The 23,878-nt window shown below is 45.3% G+C and overlaps 1 protein-coding gene across 1 annotated transcript in view; it reads right to left on the minus strand.

Annotated features, from left to right (window-relative positions):
- Positions 1-23,878, minus strand: part of EFCAB11 (EF-hand calcium binding domain 11) — an 88,576-nt gene that overhangs the window by 47,143 nt on the left and 17,555 nt on the right. The gene's annotated exons all lie outside the window — the stretch shown is intronic.

Consider the following 23,878-nt stretch of genomic DNA (forward strand, 5'->3'; position numbering starts at 1 on the left):
TTTTTGTGAGCCGAGTGGCTTGCAATCGTGCCTCCCCCTCTCCTAGATTTAAAGGGCCCTCCAGCTGGTCAGCAGGCCCCATGGTTCCCGCTGATCAGCTGAAACCCTTTAAATTGGGCAGGAGTACAGGGAGAGGGGTGGCTGGGCGGGTGGTCACTCTTGGGGGCAGGGCTTGAGGTGGGGCTTGCCCAGCTGGCTGGGGGTGGATTGAAGCCCCCAGAAGCGGGGGAACCCTTGCCTGGACCTGGGGGCTGGCAGCCTTACCACAGAGGGGAATTTCCTGTGTAGAGCAAGGGTTGGACTTAGGGTTGCCAAGTCCATCTTTGTCCCCAGCAGGGACTTTGGGGGGCGTTCCCAGAGGGGGCAGGGCATCCCCAACACGATGACGTCACATTAGGGATGTCCTTGCTCCAAGCCCCACCCCAAGAACTATTGTGGGAGGCCATCCCTCTCCCTAACGTCCTGCAAGATTCAAAGGGCCTGCTGATCAGGGGGATGGCCCTTTCAATCTTTCGAGACAGGAGGAGGCAGATGCCGCTGCACACCTGAACTCCAAGCACCAATGCCGCTTGGAATTCAGGCTCATGGGGGCCTGGTCACCGCTGGCCAGAAGCACTTAAAGGGACCCCTTTAAGTGCCTCCAGCCCCACACGCCCAATCTCTGAGCGGCTTTACTGCTTGGAGATCAGGTGTGGGGGGCCTGGTCCCCACTGGCTGCAAGCACTTAAAGGGGTCCCTTTGAGTGCTTCTAGAGGGCAGGTCCATGGGCCCGATCTCCAAGCAGCATTACTGGTCGGAGATCAGACACGCGGGGCCCAGTCCCCACCAGCTGCAAGCACTTAAAGGGGTCCCTTTAAGTGCTTGCAGCTGGTGGGCCCCACTTGCCCAATCTCCAAGTGGCATTACAAGTCAGAAGTCGGACACGCGGGGCCCGGTCCCCACTGTCTGCAAGCACTTAAAGGGGTCCCTTTAAGTGCTTCCAGCCGGCAGCCCCACACACTCGATCTCCAAGTGGCAATGCTGCTTGGAATTCAGGCATGCGGCCTGCAGCCACCCCTCACCCTCCCCACTCTCAAGAGAGAAGGGAGAGAGGTGGCTGCAGGTGTTCAGGCTTGGGGGTGGGTTGAACCCCCCAAAAAGCGGGTAAGCCCCCCCTAGACTAGGGGGGGGGCTGGCAACCCTAGTTGGACTAGAGGACCCTTGACATCCCTTCCAGTTCTATATTTCTGTTCCACTTGGGAAGGCTCAGGGTCATAATGCGGCTCCTCCTTCCCCGCCAGCTGGCTGGGTTTACATTCGGGTCAGCTGGTGGTGCTGGGAGCCATGCGGGCTGCCAAATGCTGCAGGCAGAGACCCAGATGGTGCCCTCTCTGCTAGTCTTGATAGCTCTTGGTGTTCCACCCTCCATTTTTTAAGGAGCCTCACCCTGCCTGCTGTTGCTGTAGTGTAGCAGGCTGCCACTCCTGGCAAATTGTCAAGCAGCTCAAGAACTGGATGAAAAGCTGCTATGCGGGGATTCCCTCCTGGCCTATCACTTGTGTTCATCTTGGCTCACCAGTAACCAAAAACAGGGGAAAGGCAAAAACAGCAAATGAACCACATTACAGAGGAGCTGCAAAGGCCTAAGTCAATCCACTTGCTGATGGGAATGGAGAATGATCAAGCCTGGCTGGGCTGGGCCGACCTTCAGGGCCAGAGAAGTTGTGACCATTTTCAATTCTGCTCTGCTTCAGAGCCTCTTTGGGAACGGGGACTGGCTCATTGCCAGGGAGACTGACTGCTTCTCAGTAAGGAGGAAAGCACAGGGCCTACCCTCAGTTGACTTGCTATACCAATGGTAGTATACCCTGGTGGCCAGACTGGCACAAATGCTTCATTCAGAACCAAACTGTACATTACTCCCCCCCTCCACTTGTTTATGCATGTTTTTACGTGCTCCCTGCGGCCAGACAGCAGCTGTGGGGAACGGCTTCTAAAAGCAAACACACAAGAAGGGAGAGTCCAAATGGATTCAGAGTGGCCCTGCAGGGGAGGTGGGGCTCTGGGTCCCCCCACAAGCTGTTTCCTTTCACAAAAACCATACTGGGGAGGGGTTATTTTTGTTGTGCCATGAGTCTCTGTGCATACAGAGCAGGAAAACTAGTGAAATAACTACACCCCAGCAGGGTCTTCACCCAAAAATACCATTTGGGGGCAGAGGCAGGAGTTGTTCCTCCCCCCATGGCACCATTCTGCGCCCATCTGGACTCTCTCTTTTAGAAGCTGTTCCATGCAGCTGCTGTGTATATATAGGGACAAGATAATACTGTGAGGTATTTAAGAGGAAAGAAAAACTACGCTAGAAATGTCTGTACAACAATGCTATCTTTTTATTAATCATGGGAATCAAATGCACGGATTAAATAATGCTCAGCAAAAGATATTACTATGTGCTCAGTTGAGGACATGACCTCTATTAGAGTTCTAGGGTTGCCAAGTGATACCCTCGGATGACCGTGGCCCCGCCCCCAGCGTTTCCGGCGGCGTCACGTCACTTCCCCCCGGGGGGACTTGGCAAGCCTATAGAGTTCCTTTTTCTTCTTTACTATAATATGATGACTTTATTTACTTATGTCATTGTACAGTTGTAAATTTATATAAGTTTACAATAAAGAAATTTAAAACACGTCCTTCAACTTTGAAAAGGTATATTTATAAAATGATTTTTTGCTTTTGATCAGATAAAATGTTTTGTGTTAAATGTGTTGTGATTTGCCTTGCTCAGAGACTTCGAGGCCTGGAACCTCTGACGACAAGGAAACAAAATAGTACTTCACTGCCAAAGACCAAAAGGCTTTGGGGGCTCCAGTATCCAGGAAGTGTTAACCCCCTCACTGCTTGCTACAGATAGATGAAGTCTTGGTATAGAACAAAATATATCTGAGCCAAGAATAATCTCTATGTAATGCATCACCATAGGAGCTTCTTTTGAATCAAGTCTCAAGTAAATCCAGTGTCAAGTATTTTGGGGTACAGTGTTACAGTTTTTGACTGTGTTGCACAACCTTCAGATGGTGGCTGGAGATCTGGGATTACAACTGATCTCCAGGTGAGAGAGAGCAGTTCTCCTGGAGAAAACGGGCGCTTTGAAAGGAGGGCTCTATGGCAATATAGCCCATTGAAGCCCCCCCCCCCAAGCCTGCCCTCCTCAGGCTCAACCCCAAAATCTCCAAGTATTTTTCAACCTGGAGTTGGTAACCCTAGTTGCTCTCCCACAGGAGCTCCTTCCTGTTGCTACTGTAGGCCTGAAAGAACATGGCAGGAACTGAAGTTTTGGTGTCCTGCATGGTCTACCCCTTTTTAATAACACCTGATACTCCCAAGGAACCATATTCCAGGAGGAAAAGTAAAGCTCTCTTTGGCATACATCAGTATGTACAAAATACATAAGAGAAAGCAAACCATTTTTGTGCAAGAGGAAATTGACTACTTGACCTAAGACAACTTTTTTATCTCTAGATTTTATTATTCCATTACACATAAATTTTCTTCTTAGCATTATATTTTCCTCAATGATTGAAAATACTGTAAAACTCCGTAACTAAGCCCAGGTTCCAAATCAGACTGAAATACTTTTAAATAAATCTGTCAACAATGATAAAAGCAAAATGTGAAGATAAATAAAATCAGACAGCCTTGAAAGTAGTATTTCCTCTGCAAAGACTGAATTCTTTAGAATGAAAGCCCGTAGATCCTTCGAAGATAAACTACAGTGCAATCCTAATTAAAGTCAATGGGCTCAGAAGGGTGTAAAATTTTTTTTTAGGACTGAGTAACTCGAGTAACCTTGGGCCTGTTACTCTCTCTCTCTCCGCCTGTCTAACGTCACAGGGTGGCTTTGAGAATAAAAAGGGAACTATGTATGCTCACCTGAGAATCTTAGAGGAAGAGTGGGATAAAAATGTAATATTTTTTATTTATTTATACCCCGCCAGAACAGGCTCAGGGCGGCTTACACAGGGTTATACTTTGAAACATACAAAAATATATGCCAGCATACTATTGTACTTGGGGCAATGAAGCCTTCCCACCAGTAGTGTATGCATTAGTCTGGGAGAACATAATCAGAGATGGGAAGCAGTATGAAAGACTTACAGTGCCATTCTAAGCAGATTTATACCCTTTTACACCCACTGAAGCCAATGAACGTAAAAAGCTGAAACTCTCCTTAGGATGGCACTGTTAGCTACAGGCAGATCCCGTGTGCTTAAAGGTAAAGGTAAAGGTTCCCTTGCTCGAAAGCCAGTCGAATCCGACTCTAGGGTTGCGGTGCTCATCTCCGTTTCAAAGCCGAAGAGCCAGCGCTGTCCAAAGACGTTTCCGTGGTCATGTGGCCGGCATGACTAAACACCAAGGCACACGGAACGCTGTTACCTTCCCACTGAAGTGGTACCTATTTATCTACTTGCAATTTCTTGCTTTCGAACTGCTAGGTTGGCAGGAGCTGGAACTAGAGACAGGAGCTCACCCTGTCTTGCGGCACCCGGGTCTTGAACCGCTGAACTACTGACCTTCCACTGTTTAGCAATGCATACAGTTACCGCCTCTGCCACCCTTGTGCTCTCTCTAGACAAGAAGGACTCTCTGCTTTGGGTCCCCACTGGGGAGATACGTGAGGGTATAAATGAAGTAAATAAGTAAAGGAGAGAAGCCGCCGCTGTTGTCCTTTGCTTCTCAGAGTCGCAGCACTGCTATCTTTGCAAATGTTGGTGTTTGTCATTTTCTCCAAGGGCCTCTGTTCTCAAGGTGGCTGCCAGCAGATCAAACAATGAACTGCCCCTTGTCAAAGAAAGCTTCAGGTGCCAAAGACCTGGGTGAAGAGAGTGCCCAGTGGTGGCGGCTTCTTCTCCTTCCTCTTCCCAACAGGCTGCAAGACAGGTGAAGATCTCAATACTACGCACATGGGGATAAGCCCCACTGAATGCAACTGGTTACTTCTGAGTAAACACATCATAGGGCTGGAAGGTAGGTCTCTCGCAATACATGCAACACGAGAAATAGGAGAAAGGATTGAAGGGGACAGGGAAATAGAGAGAAAGACAGACAACAAGCCAAAATTTTAGTTGCAGGCCTCTAGTTAAACCTGAGTACAATATTACTTTCGCTACATTAGGTGGTGGTGGAATTTTTCTCACTAAAAATGAACAGTTTTACAAGTTTTGTTTCTTTCCCCCCCCCCTTCAAAACAATGCACTTATAATTGCTTCCTTAAATAAAAAGCAGTCTTTTGTAAAGAAACAAGTAGACCTGAATATCAATGTAATGTTCTCTCGTATGCTGAATAGTACACTTCTCTGCAAAGTAATTCACGGTATTGTCCCCATGCTATTTCTTTCTATTAATACCATAAATAAATTTTGAGCTCAAGGTTGTTATTGTACCTTGCAGACAAAAGCTCTGAATGAAGACTTTTCTTGCACTGTTACTCTGGCTTTCCATGCCACTCAAGAATGTAACTGTTCTTTCCCCCTAGACTCTGTAACCTTCTTCAAACACATGCATTTTTCAAGTTCCTAGCAAAATACACACTGCCATTATGTGCATTTGTTAATAAAGGGATATGACAATATACAATGGACATTTTAATTGTTTATCATTCATTCAAATGACACACAGGCAGTTATTAGCTATCTGATTAGAAAGAACTGCAGCCAGAATAAAAGCTTGAACAAACTGAGAAAGCATATTTATAATTCTACTAAACAATAACTTCAGAGAGGTGAGATAACTGAAGCCACACACTTAGGAATGATTTTCAATCTATCACAGGTGTCTTATTTCGCTAATGGATACTAATAAAATGCTTAATAATAAGGGATCAGGGCTGCAATCCTAAACTCACTCAGCAGAAAGGATCTCTGAACTCACTGGATCTTACTTGTGGGTAAACATCCAGAGGACTGGGCTTATTAAGGTATGTATGGTGCAGGAGCTTTAGAGCTTTCTACCATAAGCAGCTCTGCTCTGAAAACCCTCAACCTGTTACCTGAACCTTCCTATAAAAAAGAGGTTTGGAGGCTTGGTACAACACTTGCTCAAGAAACCAGAGAAACAAACCCCAAAACAGAACATCAGTATCAAAGGCAGTTTGCCTCCTGGGAACTTTGCCCCAAACACCCAAATGGCTTTTTAAACCTGAGGGAGTAAGCAATGATTTGGCAGAGATGGACTAGCAGGGAAAGTCCAGAATTAACTCTGCTACCCCCCTCCCCGCACCTCTCTATCAGACCCAAGAAGAGTTCCACTCACTTTCCAATCAGTTTCTTAGTGGAATGGCTGGATTCCTTGCAAGCCCTCTTCTCTAGGAAGAACAACATTATTTGGTGGTGGGTTTTTTTCTCAACTGAAGAGACCTTCTAATCATATTCCAAATGTTTCAGGCCCATGAACCATGATCAAGCCTAAACATTTCTGAGCCACTTATGAATCTGCTTCCGAGTATCAGCAGGCCTGAGAAAAAATGTCCTACCTCTTTAACACAGGTTTAATGAGTGGAAATGGGCAGCTGAAACTTTTCATGGCATGAAATAGCCTCCTATTAAGCCTCTGTTAAAAGGACAGGACATTGTCCCTCCAGGCAGTTGACTGCCCTTGTACACATCTCCTTTCTTCAATAGCTGCCCCAACACACACACACTCCCCTAGTTTTCTGTTACACTATTAAAGCTACAAGTGCTGCATTACGGGCAGCTCTTTAAAGTTCCCCATAGCCCGGGGGGGGGGGGGCTGTAATCAAAGGGAGCCTCAGAACATCATCCCACTGGGCTATTCCCTATAGCAGTGTGGATCCAGATCAGTTTCCCTGAAAAAAGGATGAAAATCCAGTTAGATAACAGTTGCCCTGGAGAAACAAGCCCCCAAACCACACCTGAAAAAGAGGGTGAAGGCCTCCTGCCAGCATTTTGGACTGCAACAGGGGGCACTAATGCCATTATCCATTACAGTAACTTTGCCAGAGGCACAGGTTGTGTGAGTTTGAAACCACAGCTCACATATTTGAGGTCTCTGTGTAAATGTACAGGTGACCTAAAAAATAATAATTACAGTTAAGTAACCAGGGTTGCCAACAGGCTTGGAAGAAAATGTCCTGTCCCTTTAACTGAGGCTGAATGTGTGGAAATCGGCAGCTTTTAACTGAACTGAGGTAAATAACATCTCTTGGTAAGTGATATCCCAATAAATGTCTGTAAAAGGGAAGGTCATTTTAAATTCAGACGCTTGGCAATCCAAGAAGCAACCTGATTTTTCTTCACTGTATATTGCTAACAGGATGGGAATTTTTTAAACAGAGAGAGAGAGAGAGAGAGAGAGAGAGAGAGAGAGAGAGAGAGAGAGAGAGGTTTCAGAAATGTTATGTAGATTTTATTCCCAAATGATAATAGATTATATGAAATATCCCTTCCTATATGAACTTTCAAACTGCTGTGCAAAGCAAAATGAGTTCAATCTGTCTGAGAGGAAAAAAGAGAAGAATAAAGGGATAATTAGTGAATTAATGTCGCTTTGGATCTCACATGGTTGTGGTTACTTAGATGAAAATGGCAGTCAAATTTTTTTTAGATGTATCATACAAGGATAAGTCAAATATTAAGTATGAACAGCAGGAGCTTTTGTTACTTTTAGGTCCTTCTGAGAGGCATAGAGATTTAAAAAAAAAACCCCACCAAAGTGACAAATTTGTCCTGGCAATCTGAAGTCTGTGTACTGCTTCACAGCTCAACACTTTTGTTGTCATTGGCTTGGATCTTGTGAACGTGTGCAGCACGTGCTCCGCTTTGGCCACAGCACTGTGCTTTTCCTCTGTCACTAGTACTTCTGTTTGCACAAGATGAACAGCTACCATGGAAGTGCCAGTGGCTGAGGAAGTGAGCTCTGCAGTGGCCCCAGCTAAGCACACATGGAATGAGTTCACAGGATCTGAGCCGTCATTTTTAAACCAGCATTCCATTTTTCTAAAAGGTGGAAGAAGATACAGCTGGGACACAATTTTTGCAAGTTTTGCCCTCCCACCCACTTTGAACATAATCAAAGCATCATTCAAAATATACTTTTTAGTTTTAAATCCCTCAACAGTCTTGCAATGGCTGACTTAGCTTAGCTCATCTTTATGTTTTTCCATAACCATCCATTCCCTGTTGTGGCACCTTCCTGTCATTGGACTGGATCCAGCGATGCACAAGTGGAAACATGAATAGACTTAGCACAGTTCTGCTTGCACAAAATCTTGTGCTTTCCTTCCTGTATCTTATAGTGCCAAGAATTGGTTGCACAGGACCTTGGACAAGCAGAAATGCAAGTGGGGATACAATAAGCTTGACTTAGCATAAGTGGCTCTGTCATGGTCTTTTCTTTGCGTTTCCATCTGCACAGCAGTCTAAATTTTTGCAGTGGATCCAATCCAATATCTGCAATTTAATCTACTTCTTTAAAAACTGACTTGAAATTTATTTTTGGACCTATGCTTATAAAAACTTCCCACCCCTTCCCTCTTTTCTGCGTATTTCAAGTCAGGTTTACATTGCAAGCCTGTAGGTGGGGGTCACATCTACCTATTTATTGTTTATTAACATATCACCTTCAGTAAAAACTGTCAAGACTTCACTCTGTTACAGAATATATAGTCATTGTAATCTTATCTTCCTTTTGTAGTCCTCAATCTGGACATGGCAGCCAATTAAAGACCCCATTCATAAGAAAGCTCCTGACTTTTCCACCTTCTAGTGTAGTTGGGTTTATCTAGTATGTTCATTTTAATGAGCTCTACAGAGAGGCAGACAAGACCTCTCCAGCTTACAAATCAAATTAACAATTTCTTTGCCTGCAAGAGATACCTCGAAACTTGTCACTTCACAAGCAGCCAAGTTTCTGCAGATTTTGGCGAACCGTTCAACTTTCCTAGCTTGCTTGTGAGAAGGAGGTACTGTAGCATTTGGAAGTGGGGGAGAGCTGTGCAGAGTTCTATACTAGGCAGCAGATTCTAAATTAGGCAGGTATTTCCTACACCATAGTGTTTGATGGAGCCATTCCTCAGTAGTAGACCTTCTGCTTTGCATGCACAGGGTCCCAGGTTCAATTCCCAGCATCTCCAGTAAAAAATAATCGATATGAAAGATCACCACCTGTTTCCCTGGAGAACTGCTGCCAGTCAGAGTAGACAATCTGGACTCAGATAGATCAATGGTCTGACTCAGTATGAGGCAGCTCTATAAGTTCATGTGATAAGAATGGTTTGCTCCAAAAAGCTTATACTGATCTTCGACATGGTCTCTGTGCTTCACACCCATGGGATCTAGTGCGCACGCGCTGGATCGATCGGCACTGTAGCAAGATCTTTAATGGATTTTTGCGCCCAGTCCCTCGGGGTGGGCACGGACATCCCGCCAGTTCCTTCAGACCGCCGCAAATCAACCCCTATTGAAAATGTAGAAGCTGACAGCAGCGGGGAAGGAGGGCGGGTGGTGTGAATGCAAAGATGACCACTCGAAGATCACTAGTTACAGGTAAGCAACCTGTTTATCTTCGACATGGTCTCTGTGCTTCACACCCATGGGAGATTAGCGAGCAGTGGCCTACCTGGAGGAGGGTGCTGGCAGGTCCTTCACTGCGTAGCTGAAGACAGAATGTGACATCCCATATGCACTAGATCCCATGGGTGTGAATGCACAGATGACCACTTGAAGATCACCAGTTACAGGTAAGCAACCTGTGTATCTCACTCATCTTTATCGGACTAGCATGAACTGGAACAAAAATCAGTATAGTTTATAAATTGTGACTGTCAGGCACTTCACTGATGCACTACCGCTGCTGGAAAAGGCAGGTTTCTGAGATTGCCCAAACATCTTCCTTACAATTTGGAACGACATCGTGCGGTGAAGTACAACACTGTGTCCTTAGATCACGAATACCTGGACCCACAAGCTGAAATACGCTTCATAATTTCAAGGTGTTGTTTTTGTCCTTTAAAGCTCTATGTGGCTCGGGACCGTCTTCTCCCATATGTTCCTACCTGAGACTCAAGATCACAAGGAGAAGCCCTCCGGATGGTCCCATCAATCAAAGAAGTTTGGTGGGTACATGAGAGAGGGCCTTTTCAGTGGCAGCCACATGATCATGGAACGACCTGGCCCTCTCAATTTTAGGATGGGGTCTTTAGGAGGCAGTTGAAAATAGTTTTATTTATTATTATTTATTTATTACTTTGGATTTGTGAATCACCCAATCCCTGCACATACAAGGCTCTGGGCAATGTACAACAGTTAAAACAATGTTAAAATTAATAAAATCTATAAGTCAATTACATAATCTCAGATGGAATCAATAATTTTTTTGGTACTCACTCCGGACTGTTAACAATTTCTTTCCCTGTAGGGCAACGAGGGGGCTAAAGCGCAAAGATGGAGGAAAAGAAGAAGAGGTGCCAGCCATGATGGAACTGTTGCTGTCCTCATCCGAAAACCTGATGGAACATCTCTGCCTTAAAGGCTCTGTGGAATTGCATTAAATCCCGCAGTGCCCTGGTGGAATTTGGCAGAGTGTTCCACCAGGTCAGAGCTAGGGCCGAAAAAGCCCTGGCTCCGATTGAGGACAGCCGGATATCTTTGGGGCCAGGGATCACCAGTAGATTGTTCTCAGCAGAGTGTAATGCTCTCTTGGGGACATACCACTCAAACCTTGAAGGTCAATACCAAAACTTTGAACTTGACTCAGTATTCCACTGGGAGCCAGTATAGCCAGCGCAGCACTGGTGCTGTCCATGGCATTCAAAAAATCAGGACTCACGCCACTGGACCAGCTGGAGCCTCTGGGTCAGTCCCAAGGGCAGGCCAGCATACAGCGAGTTACAGTAATCCAACCTGGAGGTGACTGCTGCATGGACTGCAGTGGCTAGGTCAGGGCGGAAGGGGACTAATTGCCAAGCTTGGTGTAGGTGAAAAAACACCAATCTGACAATATTCATGACCTGGCCTCCATAGTTAAGGAGGCATCCAGGACCATGCCCAAACTCCTGATGGATTGCACCAGTGCTAGTGGTGCCCCATCAAGAGTGGGAAGTCTTCCAAAGATCTCCAAGGCTACAAACTGTCCCATAGTAATAGTGATAGGGCATTAGTATTCCTTTCCATATATGTAGTGTGTAGAAAATGCAAAAATAAAAAAAAAATTCCCCTTTGGGGGGTAAAAAAAAAGAAGAGCGGGAAGTCTGTGCCCCAGTCTTGAAGCTCCCCACCACCACCACAGAACCTCAGTCTTTGCCAGATTTAGTCTCAGTCTACACTTTTTTAACCATCCCACCATGGCCTCCAAACCCTCAGCCAGATTAAGCAGGGCAGTATCCAGGCAGCCATCCAGTAGCAGATATAGCTGGGTGTCATCAGTGTACCGGTGACACCCCAGCCTGAAATTCCACACCAGCTGGGCAAGAGGGTGCATGTAGATGTTAAATAACATCAGGGAGAGGATTGTCCCCTGAGGAACCCCACACATCAGGGGGTACCTAGCTGACACCCTCTCCCCTAGTGTCACCCTCTGTCCCCAACCATGGAGAAATGTGGTAAGCCATTTTAGGGCTACCCCACAAATTCCCACATCAGCGAGGCGGTGGGTCAGAAGATCATAATCAACTGTGTCAAATGCTGCTGTGATATCTAGCAACAACAGCAGTGCCATCGTGCCTCGATCCATCTGAAGATCCTGTCAGGGTGACCAACACAGTCTCTGTCCCATGGCTGGGGCAAAAGCCAGACTGGAATGGGTCCAATGCCAATGTGTCATCCAGGAAACTCTGGAGCTGCTCGGCTATGGCTCTCTCAATTACCTTACCTAGAAATGATAGATTTGAAACTGGACGGTAGTTGGCAGGATCACTAGGATCCAAAGACGGCTCCTTCAAGAGCGGAACTACCACAGCCTCTTGTAGACCCTCTGGATAGACCCCTGTCTCCAGGGACAGATTAGACTGCATTTGGTTAAGTTTAGTAGCATTTTGGTTTTATATTTTTAATGTATTTTATTCTAGGTTTGTAAGCTGCCTTGAGGAAATAAGGAAAAATGGTGGCTAAAACACATAAATAATTTACTATTGACGAAGAAGGAGGGAGAGGAGGGATTTATACCCCGCTCTTCACTAGCCAAAGGAGTCTCAGAGCGGCTTACAAACTCCTTTCCCTTCCCCTCCCCATAATAGACACTCCGGCTGCAGTCACACACGCTAAATAATCAACTTTCAATCCACTTTCCAACTGGATTTTGCCACTTCACACAATAAAAATCCAGTTGGAAAGTGCACTGAAAGTGGATTATTTAGCATGTGTGACCACAGCCTCTATGAGGTAGGTGGGGCTGAGAGAGCTCTTTTGAGAACTGCTCTTTCAAGAACTGCTCTTTCAAGAACAGCTCTGACAGAGCCATGGTTTGCCCAAGGTCAATGTGGCAGCTGCAAGTCGAGGAGTGTGGAATCAAACCTGGTTCTCCCAGATTAGAGTCTGCACACTTAACCACCACACCAAACTGGCTGTGGAGGTGAACTGGCTTAGCCTACCCTAACCTAAGAGCTGGGTTCTTCCCTTATGACCTGCTCTTGAAGATCAATAAAGGCCAACCTTTGGCCAGTTTAGGCAGTAAGACCCCACTGAGGGCCCCTCTCAACGTAGCCCTGCCACTGAAAAACTGCCATGAGCCAAGCATCAAAAACTCTCACAATCATCAAATCTTTCTGTCTAGACTGGGTTTTGGCAGCCACTGTTAAGCTGGCAGAGCGATAAGGCCTTTTCATGTAAAGAAATTTTATTATGTATAATTAAATGCTTTATTCCTTTAATTTTTTTTGGTCTCCCCAAGCCTGCGTGATGGAGCGAGGCTATAAACATAAATAGACGCTTAAAAATGTATATATTAACTTCTCTGTAGGGGAAAAAAATGACATGTGAAGCAGCCGTGAGAGATGATCCTGCAGGGATTGACTGCAGGGCCAACTGCTGCTCAGATAGTTGTAGGCTTGACTGGAGAAGCAGGCACGGACACGTCAACAATTCAGAGTGCAAGACTCAAGAAGAACATTGGGAAGGGGCAGATTGGGAAAAGGCCAGAAGACTGACAATGTCTGGTCTCCTTTGCCCCACTGAGAGTAAGGCAACAGCTGATGGGCTAGAGCTGCTGGAACCACCGGGAGGCAATGGAGTCTCTAAGAAAAGTGGTGGCATTTTCTTCAACTGGAAGATGCTCACAGCCATGGCTCAATACTCCACACACATCCTTTGTCTTGCGTCACACTATGCTCTGATTATGACAGCAACGGCTCAGAGAAGATTCAGCAGCTGGATGCAGGATCCAGTCTTACAGGTAGAACAGGATCAAGTTAACCGGTTCCTGGGCTTCATCTGGCCGTGGCTTGACTGAGTACCAATCCTGTTTGGTGGAGAGCCAGTTTGGTGTAGTGGTTAAGTGCGTGGTGTAGTGGTTAAGTGCGCGGACTCTAATCTGGGAGAACCAGGTTTGATTCCCCATTCCTCCACTCGCAGTTGCTGGATGACCTTGGGAAAGCCATAGTCCTGTCAGAGCTGTTCTTGAAAAAGGGCAGTTTGTCAGAGCTCTCTCAGCCCCACCTACCTCACAGGGTGTCTGTTGTGGGGAGAAGGGAAAGGAGTTTGTAAGACGCTCTGAGACTTCTCTGGGTAGTGAAGGGCGGGGTATAAATCCAATCTCCTCCTCCTCCTCTGTGAATATGTACACTTTAGGCAGTGATTTGGCTCAGAAGTTGGAACTTGTGCTGGCCACCCTGGCACTTCATTGTTGAATTGCCTTGTTATGGGCCTGGGGTCTCTGTCGCTCTCGCTGGGTGGGGGAGAACTTGGTAGTCTAGGATCCCACCCTACCTGGCAGAGGACTGGCTGCCCTGGACTCTGGGATGTTGGCAGCATTGTCTGGAGCTAAGCCTTCTGGGGTTGGCCCTTTGACTGAGACCTCAGAATCCAGGGGCTCTTGGTCTGGAGGGGGGTGTCCAGAGATGTTGGGGGTCCCCAGAGCCTCCTGGTCTTCCCTCAAAATGGACTCTGGCTTCCCCCTGGTCATGTGAGGGCTTTGCTCCTAAGTGCATCCAGGTAGGTTCAGGGCACGCATTTGTAAAGGGAGTTAAAGTGTGTCTGTATTTATAGTGATATAGACAGGTCCTTCTACTAATTTAACTTTGGAACTAACTGACAATTTCTTTAAGTGTTAGTACTTATGCCTAGGGTCCTCGTATGGCTTGGATTGAGACAGGAATATCCAAAAAGCTTCAAGGCCTTGTTTCTTTAGCTTAATTATATATGTTTTAGAATGCAGAACTCTCAGCACTCTTTTCTGTGAGAATTCCTCTTCATTTTTAACTGGCTCATTTGATTAGCTTTGTTGTTTCAACACCAACCCTTATTTTTTTCCAAAAACAGTCACCTGAATGGGGCACAGAATGATTCTGAAATACAGGTGATAGGAAAGAGCTAATGAAGTCAATAAAAACCAAAGGGGAATGACAGCTCAGATACCTGTTAAATGCAATCCTAAACAGAGTTATACCCTTTGAGCTCCACTGAAGCCAGAGGACTTAGAAGGGTGCAGCTCTGTGCAGGACTGCATGGTAAGTGCTTCCTTAGAGTCTCCCACCAGATATAACTGTCGCTGCTGTCTTCTGAGCCAAAGAAAACTTTATTTACTTATTTACGACATTTGTTAGCCTTCTTTCATCCTTACAGAGCTCAAGGAGGCTTCCAGTATAGATAAGATAAGCAAGATTGTGAACACATTACGGATAACTAGGAAAATACAGACTCAAGAAGAACAGAAAGATCTCCTGTACTCTTCCAAGCAAGAGTACTTGCACTTTGCGTAAAGAAAACACACTCAAGATTGTGCATACTTTTTATTTTCAACCTCATCATTAATTCATGTTCACAGATAGGCTTCTGATATTCTTTGGCCATCTGCACAAAAGCAAGTTCATAAATCAATTCAATAGTAGAAGTCAGATAACAAAACAAACACCACAAAACACCGTGAATTTCACCTTTATCCAAAGAGAAGGGAAACACAGCACATTCTTGAAACTCAGAGAAAACAAAGTAGGGATAATTTTAGGAGCCAAACGATCATGAGCAGACTGCTGCTTGTGGAATTGTCCTTGCCCTTCCCATTTTCCCTTTGCTTCAGGGAACCCACAGAGCAACATGGAGAGCAATAGGGTGGGGGCATGTAGTAGGAAGGGGAAATTGGAGAAAATCTTTCTTCCTGGTGTGAACGCACATGCCCTTCCAGCTGAGAGAGGAGGGACTTTGAATCCAGCCCCCTACTGGAATTTCTCATTTTTCATACTAAGATTTGTTCTTACAAGGATATGCTGAACAAACTCTGGCACCGGTTAGACTATTGCTCTGCTGTTTCTTTTCATTTTCTTTATATTTACTGCACGTTTGGGTACTATGACACTCGCAAGCATGGCTGATTGGCTGTTTGAAAGCTGACGCCTTTTTTCCCACCTCAGCAGATTTAATGTAAAGATGAAGACAGACGGGAATCTGTTCTTCCAATTTTTTCCCCTTTTTGGAAACTTGTTCTTTACCCTACACCTCTACGCTCCTGCCTCCCAATACTCCATTACAAAACTAAACCACACATGTGTCTCTCCTCCTTGAATTACTTTTTACTCATTAGTCCACATTTTTACTGCTTGTTGCTAAGCAACATGCATAACATTAAGCCATACATTCATCTATCTCTGAACACTTCCTATTTCCCATATGTACCATTCTACTTCAAGCTTTTATCGCGTTTGAATTTACTAGGCTCCCGTTTTCTTATTCCCTTACACTTCACTTTAAAAATGCTGGTTCGGGCACAGAAACAGCATCCCCTGCCAGCTACCCTTTCCTCCTTTCCCTCCCCCACCTCCAAGAAGCCATCGCAAGGAGTGACCCAACACTCTTGCCAGCGCTGCCAAGGAGCACTGAGTCAGGGTACTCCTCAACAAAGGAACAGAAGCATCAGTGGTGCTAGCAATGTGGAGCTGCTTTTACAATGAAAGGAACGTGCCAGCAGGCTTAGAAATCTGGGAAAGGTTAATGCAGCTGCTGTCTGTCCCCTGCCATCCTGATTACTACTCAGGCTGCTGAGTGTCTCTACATCCAAAATCACATTGAAGTTTGATCCCAATATCCTGTCCCACCTACCCAGAACCAAACATGGAGAGAAAAGTAAACTTGATTCACAGCAGCTGGGGGTCTTAAAGGCAGAAGGCAGGCTCAGTTTCTATCTCCAGAGCAGAGTGCACTGCATCCCATGTAAGCAAATAGCTGACAGTCATTTCTGTGCTCTCTCTCAGAAGCCTTGCAGTCAGTGCCGGATTTATGCATAAGCTAAATAAGCTACAGCTTAGGGCCTCGCAATCTGCTGGGGCCTCAAATAAAAACACAATATTAAAAAGGCGTATATATTTTAAATTTTTCTGAGACCAGCTGATGTAATTTAAAACAGTAGGGGGCCTCTGGGTTTTGTATAGCTTAGGGCCTCAGCAAGTCTAAATCCGGCCCTGCTTGCAGTTTACAATTTTATTTATTTATTAATTCAATTTATACCCTGCCCTCCCCGCGGGGGTACAAGCCCTCTTTCCATAAATATATACTGTGCCCATCATTAAGGTGGGCATATTACTAGGAGGACTAACTCCAGAGGACGGTGGAAGACAGGAGGGCCTGGTGTGATGCAGTCCATGGGGTCGCAAAGAGTCAGACTCGACGGTGTGACTGAACAACAAAAATTACTAGGTCAGAATAAAAACAGAGAGTATTGCTATCTGGCTGTTTCTCGGGGTCCAATTATCTTCCACTGCATCTGGGGATGGGCCTGGCCATGGATTCACCACTGCCCACCCTCTGGAGCCATGCCTGAGGGGAAAACCAACCAACAGGGGCTACAAGTGCTTCAGACTCACTGCAGATAGTGGGGGCTCAGCAGGGCCCCAGAAGACTGACCTGGCAGCAGGCATGGCAGCTCCACCCTTCTCTGGAGAACCAGGTCACCAGTGAGGAGGACAGAGGGCAAGCAGCATGGGCGAGCACTGAGAACTGGCAGGCCCATCCAAAGCAAGCCCAGCTCAGCTGGTGGGAATTTCCACTTTGGCAGGCCTCCCCTGGGTCAGCTAATTAGTGGCTGGCAGGCAGCCCCAGGGGGACCTGTCACAGGGAGACCAGCCATGAAGAAACTAGCGCAGGGCCTGTGCTGAAAGGCCATCCATAGGGCAGGGATTTGGGGGAGGCTGGGGAAGAGGTGGGGCCAAACCCAACCCATATAAAGCTGACACTCAAAAGGCCAGGGAGGAATGAGAGGACCTTTTCTCTGCGCTTTGGAGGAAACACAAGCCCAGGGAAGAGTGAGGAAAAAGGTGGCACAACCTCCCCCTCTTTCCATTTTGAGGCTTGGGGGAGCCCATCCTATCGTGTGGCAGGACACCAAGCAGGGCTGGAGAGGGAGGAGTCTCACACACTTGCAAGGGAAAAAAATAAAATTTGTGAAACATTTTTAAAATACAGCATTTCACTAGTAATAAAACTTTTTTTAAAATTGAAGAATGTAGAAAGAAGCTACACGGTGAGAGGCCAAACAATATTTCTTTGCATCATTGAACTTTCCTCTGTAAAAGAGAGAAAGCTTCAGTTATGAAAACATGTATACATTTTCCTATTCAGCACCAATGAACTGTAGCACTTCTCCTCAGTCAAGGATATTTTCACACTTTTATCTTGGGTGAACTGAGAACGATTGAAAGCATTTGGCTAATAGAGGGGAAAAAAGAAAACTTCTATTTTTGGAGAAAGTGCTTTTTCGAGATGATGCCAATCATGGATATTGTTTCCTCAAAAGAACTGTGCATCTCTGAAAATAAAGTCAAGAAAAAATCATGAATGAATGGAGTCCTAAATTACATGTACTTTGTAAGTCTTACTGCTGCCCACTGATATCAGCTCTTTGAAAACAGAACAGTAAATAGGAAAGGGAGAAGGACAAATTGAATAATTAAAGGCTGGTTACATTCCTGACCCCTTCACTGACTACTGGGCCCACCTCAGTTTAGCATCCAGCTGCTGGTTTCAGGACTGTAATGTCAGCACTGTGGCGATTGTTCAAACCAGTTCACAGATTCCCCCAAACATTCCAAGACCCAGACAAAAAGGTAGCACTGATATACTACAAATGCCATTTAATTTCTGATTAAAGGCGCATAACAGCTCTGACGTCTCCACGTGCTTCTCACTTTCTAATTCCCATTAAAACATCACAGCCACTCAAAACCCCTGCCTTTGCATCTCTTCAAAAGGTTATGGCAAATAATTAATTCATTTAGAACATTTTTATGCCGCCTCTCCGCCCAATCGGTGTCTACAAGATGGCTAGCGTTAAAAAACATTAAAACTTTTCAGCAATTAGAAAGACAATTAAAATTATAGAATGCTCTAATTAAAAACACATAAACAATAACAAAAAGCTAGAAGGAGACCAGGAACAGTTACCGATTTGTGCTTGCTAGTTAGAAAAAGAAGAGAGAATGGTGCATTCTGGCACAGCTGCTGCAATTTCTAGTTCTGCTGCTTTCAGAATGAAAGGTTCACAAACAGTATTACAGAAAAGTAGAGCTGTCCCTTGGTGGCTGTATCTCAGGTACAACCAAGGGCTTGGCTATGCTCAGTGGGATTCTATTTTCCTCTGAACAGGAAACCCCACTCAACCTCCAATACCATTTCCTTTGACAAGTTCCCTCAAGTGATTTGGCCACATGGCATATGGGGGCTGCTGCTGAAGAAACACAAGCTCCAAACCCCCTTGGGCAGAGAGACCTAGCGTTGTATCTCTCAAATATGTTTAGCGGAAAGGGGAGAAAGTGTGCAAGTACTGTGAGCACAGAATCTGGGAGAAGCTGAGTGTTAACTGATCAAGCCCCTAAGTGTGTCTAGTTCAGGGAGTCAGCACAAGTGGAAACAGGTTATTTACACGACCAGCATTTTCTTTGTCCTTCACCACCAGTCATTTGGGAAATACTTGGTAAGTCCATCAATACAACAACAATTGTAGGAGGAAAGGATTGGGGAGCAGGGTCTAAGATGGTGTTTGCAGCATTGAGAATGCAAGATGGTTGTAAATGGAGAGCACAAGAGAAATAAGAAAACTAGATGCCCTGTACGGCTGACAACTGCAGCCTGAGTGTGAGAAATAATATTCATAAAAAGATGAAGCAATTTGTGTTTAGTACACTCAACTAAACCATTTTGCTTGCCATTACATTTTATTTCCCTGCAACCCTATTAAACATTTCCTACATCTGAACTGGCCTTTGGGTAATTTCTTAGCAGATGGATGATCTACCGCAGGGAAGAATACAGACGGTGGCAGGGAAGGAGCAGGAAATCATTTTCAGGCTTGATGATCAAATGTCCGCTAGTGTCCAGGAGAGGTTAATTCCTCATTTCAGCATGAGAAAAAAGGAACACCTGCCATCTTGGGATATAGGTAATATTTTACACCTCGTTCTACATGACCCAAATGGCAAGAGCCAGCAACTTTTTAAACAGACCCAGCCGAAAACCCTGCCTTTGGATAAAAGCACACAGGCAGACGTGGTAGTCTTTCAAGATTATTTTACGCAACATCTGCTTGTGCAACTGCGTGCACACTTGGATGAAGAGGCTGCAACACGCTTGCTTAAGAAAGGAGAACAACAAAGGGGGGGGGGAACTGACTGCAGACATCACCAGAACCGGAATGACATTGTATTGTGTACTATGTTCCCATGGCAACTAGCCACGAGAAGATGAATGTTTCATATTCGCTCTGCAGTACATGTCTAAATCAAAATTTCATAAAGAGCATGAGATCTCAACTGGAGATACCTGGTTATTTTTACATTACTGAATAATTACAGGAAAGAAACAATGAAGTCATCTTAGAACAGGAGCAGACAAAAAAAAATACACAGGCATCAGTACGCCTTTCGTGTTACACTATTCATTTAAGAGTAAATCGGCATAAAATGCAGATCGCAGTAGGAGATACCATCCACTTCTATTTAATGTCATCTTGCATATCCTGATCTAGAGGAATCGTACAAACAGCCATCAGCCACAGACCCGCTGCCACACCTGCAGATGGCTTAGAGCCTGGTGCAGAAGCCTGAGGCGCTGGGGAAGTTTCTAAGGCAAAAGCATGTTCATTACTGAGTTGTTGGATTCTGTCTTTTTGCCTCTTGTTTAAGGACTTCTGCATACCCACTAAGGAAAATCCACCTGTGGAAATCTGTCTCCTTGTTTTATTTGCTGGACTGAAACATTCCTTTTGAGCTGCTGACTACCAAAGCACACAGAGAACAGCCACTCTGCCCCTAAATATGATACACACGTTTCTGTCATGACATCATTGATCATAGTAGTGAATGAGCAAAACTGAGATTTAAAAGAATTACCAATCACTATAGTGCCTTTAACTTCAGTGCACAATTTACTTTTTTCAATAGTGTCTAAGCTCCTGTATCTATATGTTACATTTTATTTATTTATTTATTGGATTTGTATCCCGCCCTCCCCTTGACAGGCTCAGGGCGGGTTCCAACGGTAAAAGTGAAATACAGATAAAACCATTTTAAAACACAATGTAAAATAAATATTTTCCCTGTCAACAGTAATGAACAAACCCAACCTACCGAGGGCTGAATTTGTGGCCCGGGCTGAGATATGAACATAAGGAGAAGTCTGGAGCACCATGTGGCTATTCTTCTAACAAGGCTTGGACTTTTCACTCAGTAGCGTTGGGCTGGCCACCCAGTTATTCAGCAGGGCACATCCCCAGGCCATTTGAACGGCTGCCACTGGGTGCTTCCTCCCGCGTTCTTCTGCTCTTTCACACCCACCCTCCCTTGTGTTATGTTATTTCTGTTAATGTCTGTATTTGTCACAGCTTAGGTGGCCTGATTATTGGGACGGATCCATTTGGCAGAACCTGGGCCTGCATGCTCATCTCCGCTGGTTGGGGACTCCCTTAAGAGATCTTGGGGTGAAGCCATCATGCGGCAAGCCCAGCTTGGGGGCTGTCATCTGGCTCTCACTAGCAGGTGTGGCAAGGGGAACCACTCAGTGGCTGGCACCCAGGTAGCCCCCACTGGAATTGCCACTCCTTGGTTCCCCCACCCAAGCAGGCAGACTGCAGGGAAGGGTTTATAGGGCAACAGGACAGTATCCCAATTCCGGATCCGCTGTGCCAATGCTCCTTGGTTTGTTTCTAATAAAGCTGTGGTCATTTTCTTCCAAAAACTGCTGGTTGTGTTTTCCTTCTGCATGCTCCCTCCCTAATAAGCCCTGGACCCACAAGTAATTACAACTGGTTTAGTTGAATTAGTAAAATAGGAATGTCCCCTCTTCACAGTTTTAAAAAGCACTTTAGGGAGGGAACTAGCCTTGGGGAATGTATGTACATCCATCTGAGCCCGATTCCCCCCCCCCACCCACCCACACTGTACTGCAGTGTTTACTGATTCAAGCAGCAACATTTGCTTCCACAAGGAACCACGCTTGAGGAGACCCTCCTCCGCAGCCCCTATGCTCAAGCCAGGTGCCTCCTAGGTCATGTTGAGGGGCTGCATGAGTTCCTCCCAAAACCACAGTGCCTAAGTCTACCTAAGGAGGGGGATTGGAGGGGGATCAGAAAGGGGAAGGACTATGGCTCAGTGGTAGAGACCTGCTTGGCATGCAGAAGGTCTCAGGTTCACCCTCCAGTTAAAAAGACCAGGTAGGAGGTGGTGTGAAAGATGTTTGCCTGAGACCCTGGAGAGTTGTTGCCAATCTGAATAGACAACATGGACCCCGATGGACCAGTGATCTGATTCAATAGGGCAGTGTAATTCAGCGGCTTCAACACATGAAGGTCCTGATACGAAAGCACAAATTTCTTTGACAGGATCATGAACTACGCGCTTAAAGTAGATACTCATCCAAATGCACTTCTGAGTGCTGATGCTATCTGCATTGCTCTGCTTTCAGTAGAAAGGCTCTCTGGGATATACATTTGGATTCGAGAGTTGTTGCCAATCTGAATAGACAACATGGACCCCGATGGACCAGTGATCTGATTCAATAGGGCAGTGTAATTCAGCGGCTTCAACACATGAAGGTCCTGATACGAAAGCACAAATTTCCTTAACAGGATCATGAACTACGCGCTTCTTCATGAACTACTACTTCTGAGTGCTGATGCTATCTGCATTGCTCTGCTTTCAGTAGAAAGGCTCTCTGGGATATACATTTGGATTCAGGATGTACATTTGGATCCACATCTGAGCCTTTATTCCACTGAATTCAGCACAGTGTAGACATACAGCATTTATGCTCAGATGCTCGTTTAGATGCGCATCTGATTTATACCCTGTTTCTGATCCAGCAAATGATCTATGTGCAGAAGCCAGATATCTTGCAAAGATCCCCCCGCTACTCACACAGGAGAATGGAAGGATGGATGAGGGGATGGAGAGGGAGAGAAAATTTCCTTTTTGTCCTGCCTCTCCCCTGCTCCAGCACTCCTGCCAGAAAATCTTTTCACAGGCACAAACTTGTAAAACAAACATAAATTGACACTTCAGAATGACAGTCTTTCCTGAAGGTCTTATGACAACAGCTTGGACAACACCTGACAGAGAAGAAGCTCTTTTGAGCTGTCACACAAAGCTCAAGGTATGTTGCTGGAATATGAGAATTTATCACCAGATCATTTTATCTGACCACTTGTACCCATTTTAACTTGTGCTAACTGATAGAATTGCTGTAGAACGCTGTGTTACAAAACCTCTACAGAAGTTTTCATGTATGTTAGCAAGACACCAATTCAGTCATCTGTGCAAGTGCTGGTGCGCGGACATAATGATCCCTTTCCTTCCTTTTCTCTCCTGCTGTATTGCTGTAAACTGCCCAGAGAGCTTCAGCTATGGGCAGTACAGAAATGCAATAAATAATAATTATTCAAGGCCTAGCAAACGCCAGCTATACGGGGAACCTTGATACCCAGAAACCACTCAGCAATCACTGGAGCTACCCTGTTTCCAATCAGGTAGATCAACAACTTCTTCGGATCCTACAAATCCAGGCAGGAATGGGGCGGTGCAAACAACAGATGTGTGCTGCTAGACTGTATGATGTCCTGGCTCCCAAGTACACCTGGAGTATGTTACGTTTGGGTGACTCTGCTGATGGGAATGAGAAGAACAGAGCCATATCAGTACAGAGGAACACTCTTGTGGATTGTTCCCCTGGTATGTAATACGTTTTCATGGGGTGAGAGAGACCACAGAGAAGGAAGTAGATGTTTATTCTTCCTCTTAAAATAATTTCACGTTCTTTGGCCAAGACCAAATAAGACTGACAGTAATGCCAAATACCAGCGTCAGACATAAACTGTTACAAGCAACTTGTATAGATCATAACAACATTGGTCAAGATGTAAATTTTAAGCATTTATTTTGAACAGCAGTATCGTGTTAACATCATGCAAGACTAACATAAAGATTCCAATGATATCAAGCACACATACTCTCATTTGGAATAATATATTATATCCTTTCTCATTACTTCCCTTTTAAAGGCTATTTAGCACCACCATATGGTTCAACAGATCTACTGTCAATTTGTGTTCATTTTGGTTTTCCACATTTCTCTATGAAGATTAACGTACAGGCTGAGAAAATCTTTGCCCTGGGCATCCTAAATATATTACAACAATAACAACATGAAAACTTTTCTTCCCCAACAGGAGTTAAAGTTGTTTACAGAAACATTGCTGT

This window comes from Gekko japonicus, unplaced genomic scaffold (genome assembly GCF_001447785.1).
Source record: "Gekko japonicus isolate JY-2015 unplaced genomic scaffold, Gekko_japonicus_V1.1 scaffold952, whole genome shotgun sequence".
NCBI lineage: Eukaryota > Metazoa > Chordata > Lepidosauria > Squamata > Gekkonidae > Gekko > Gekko japonicus.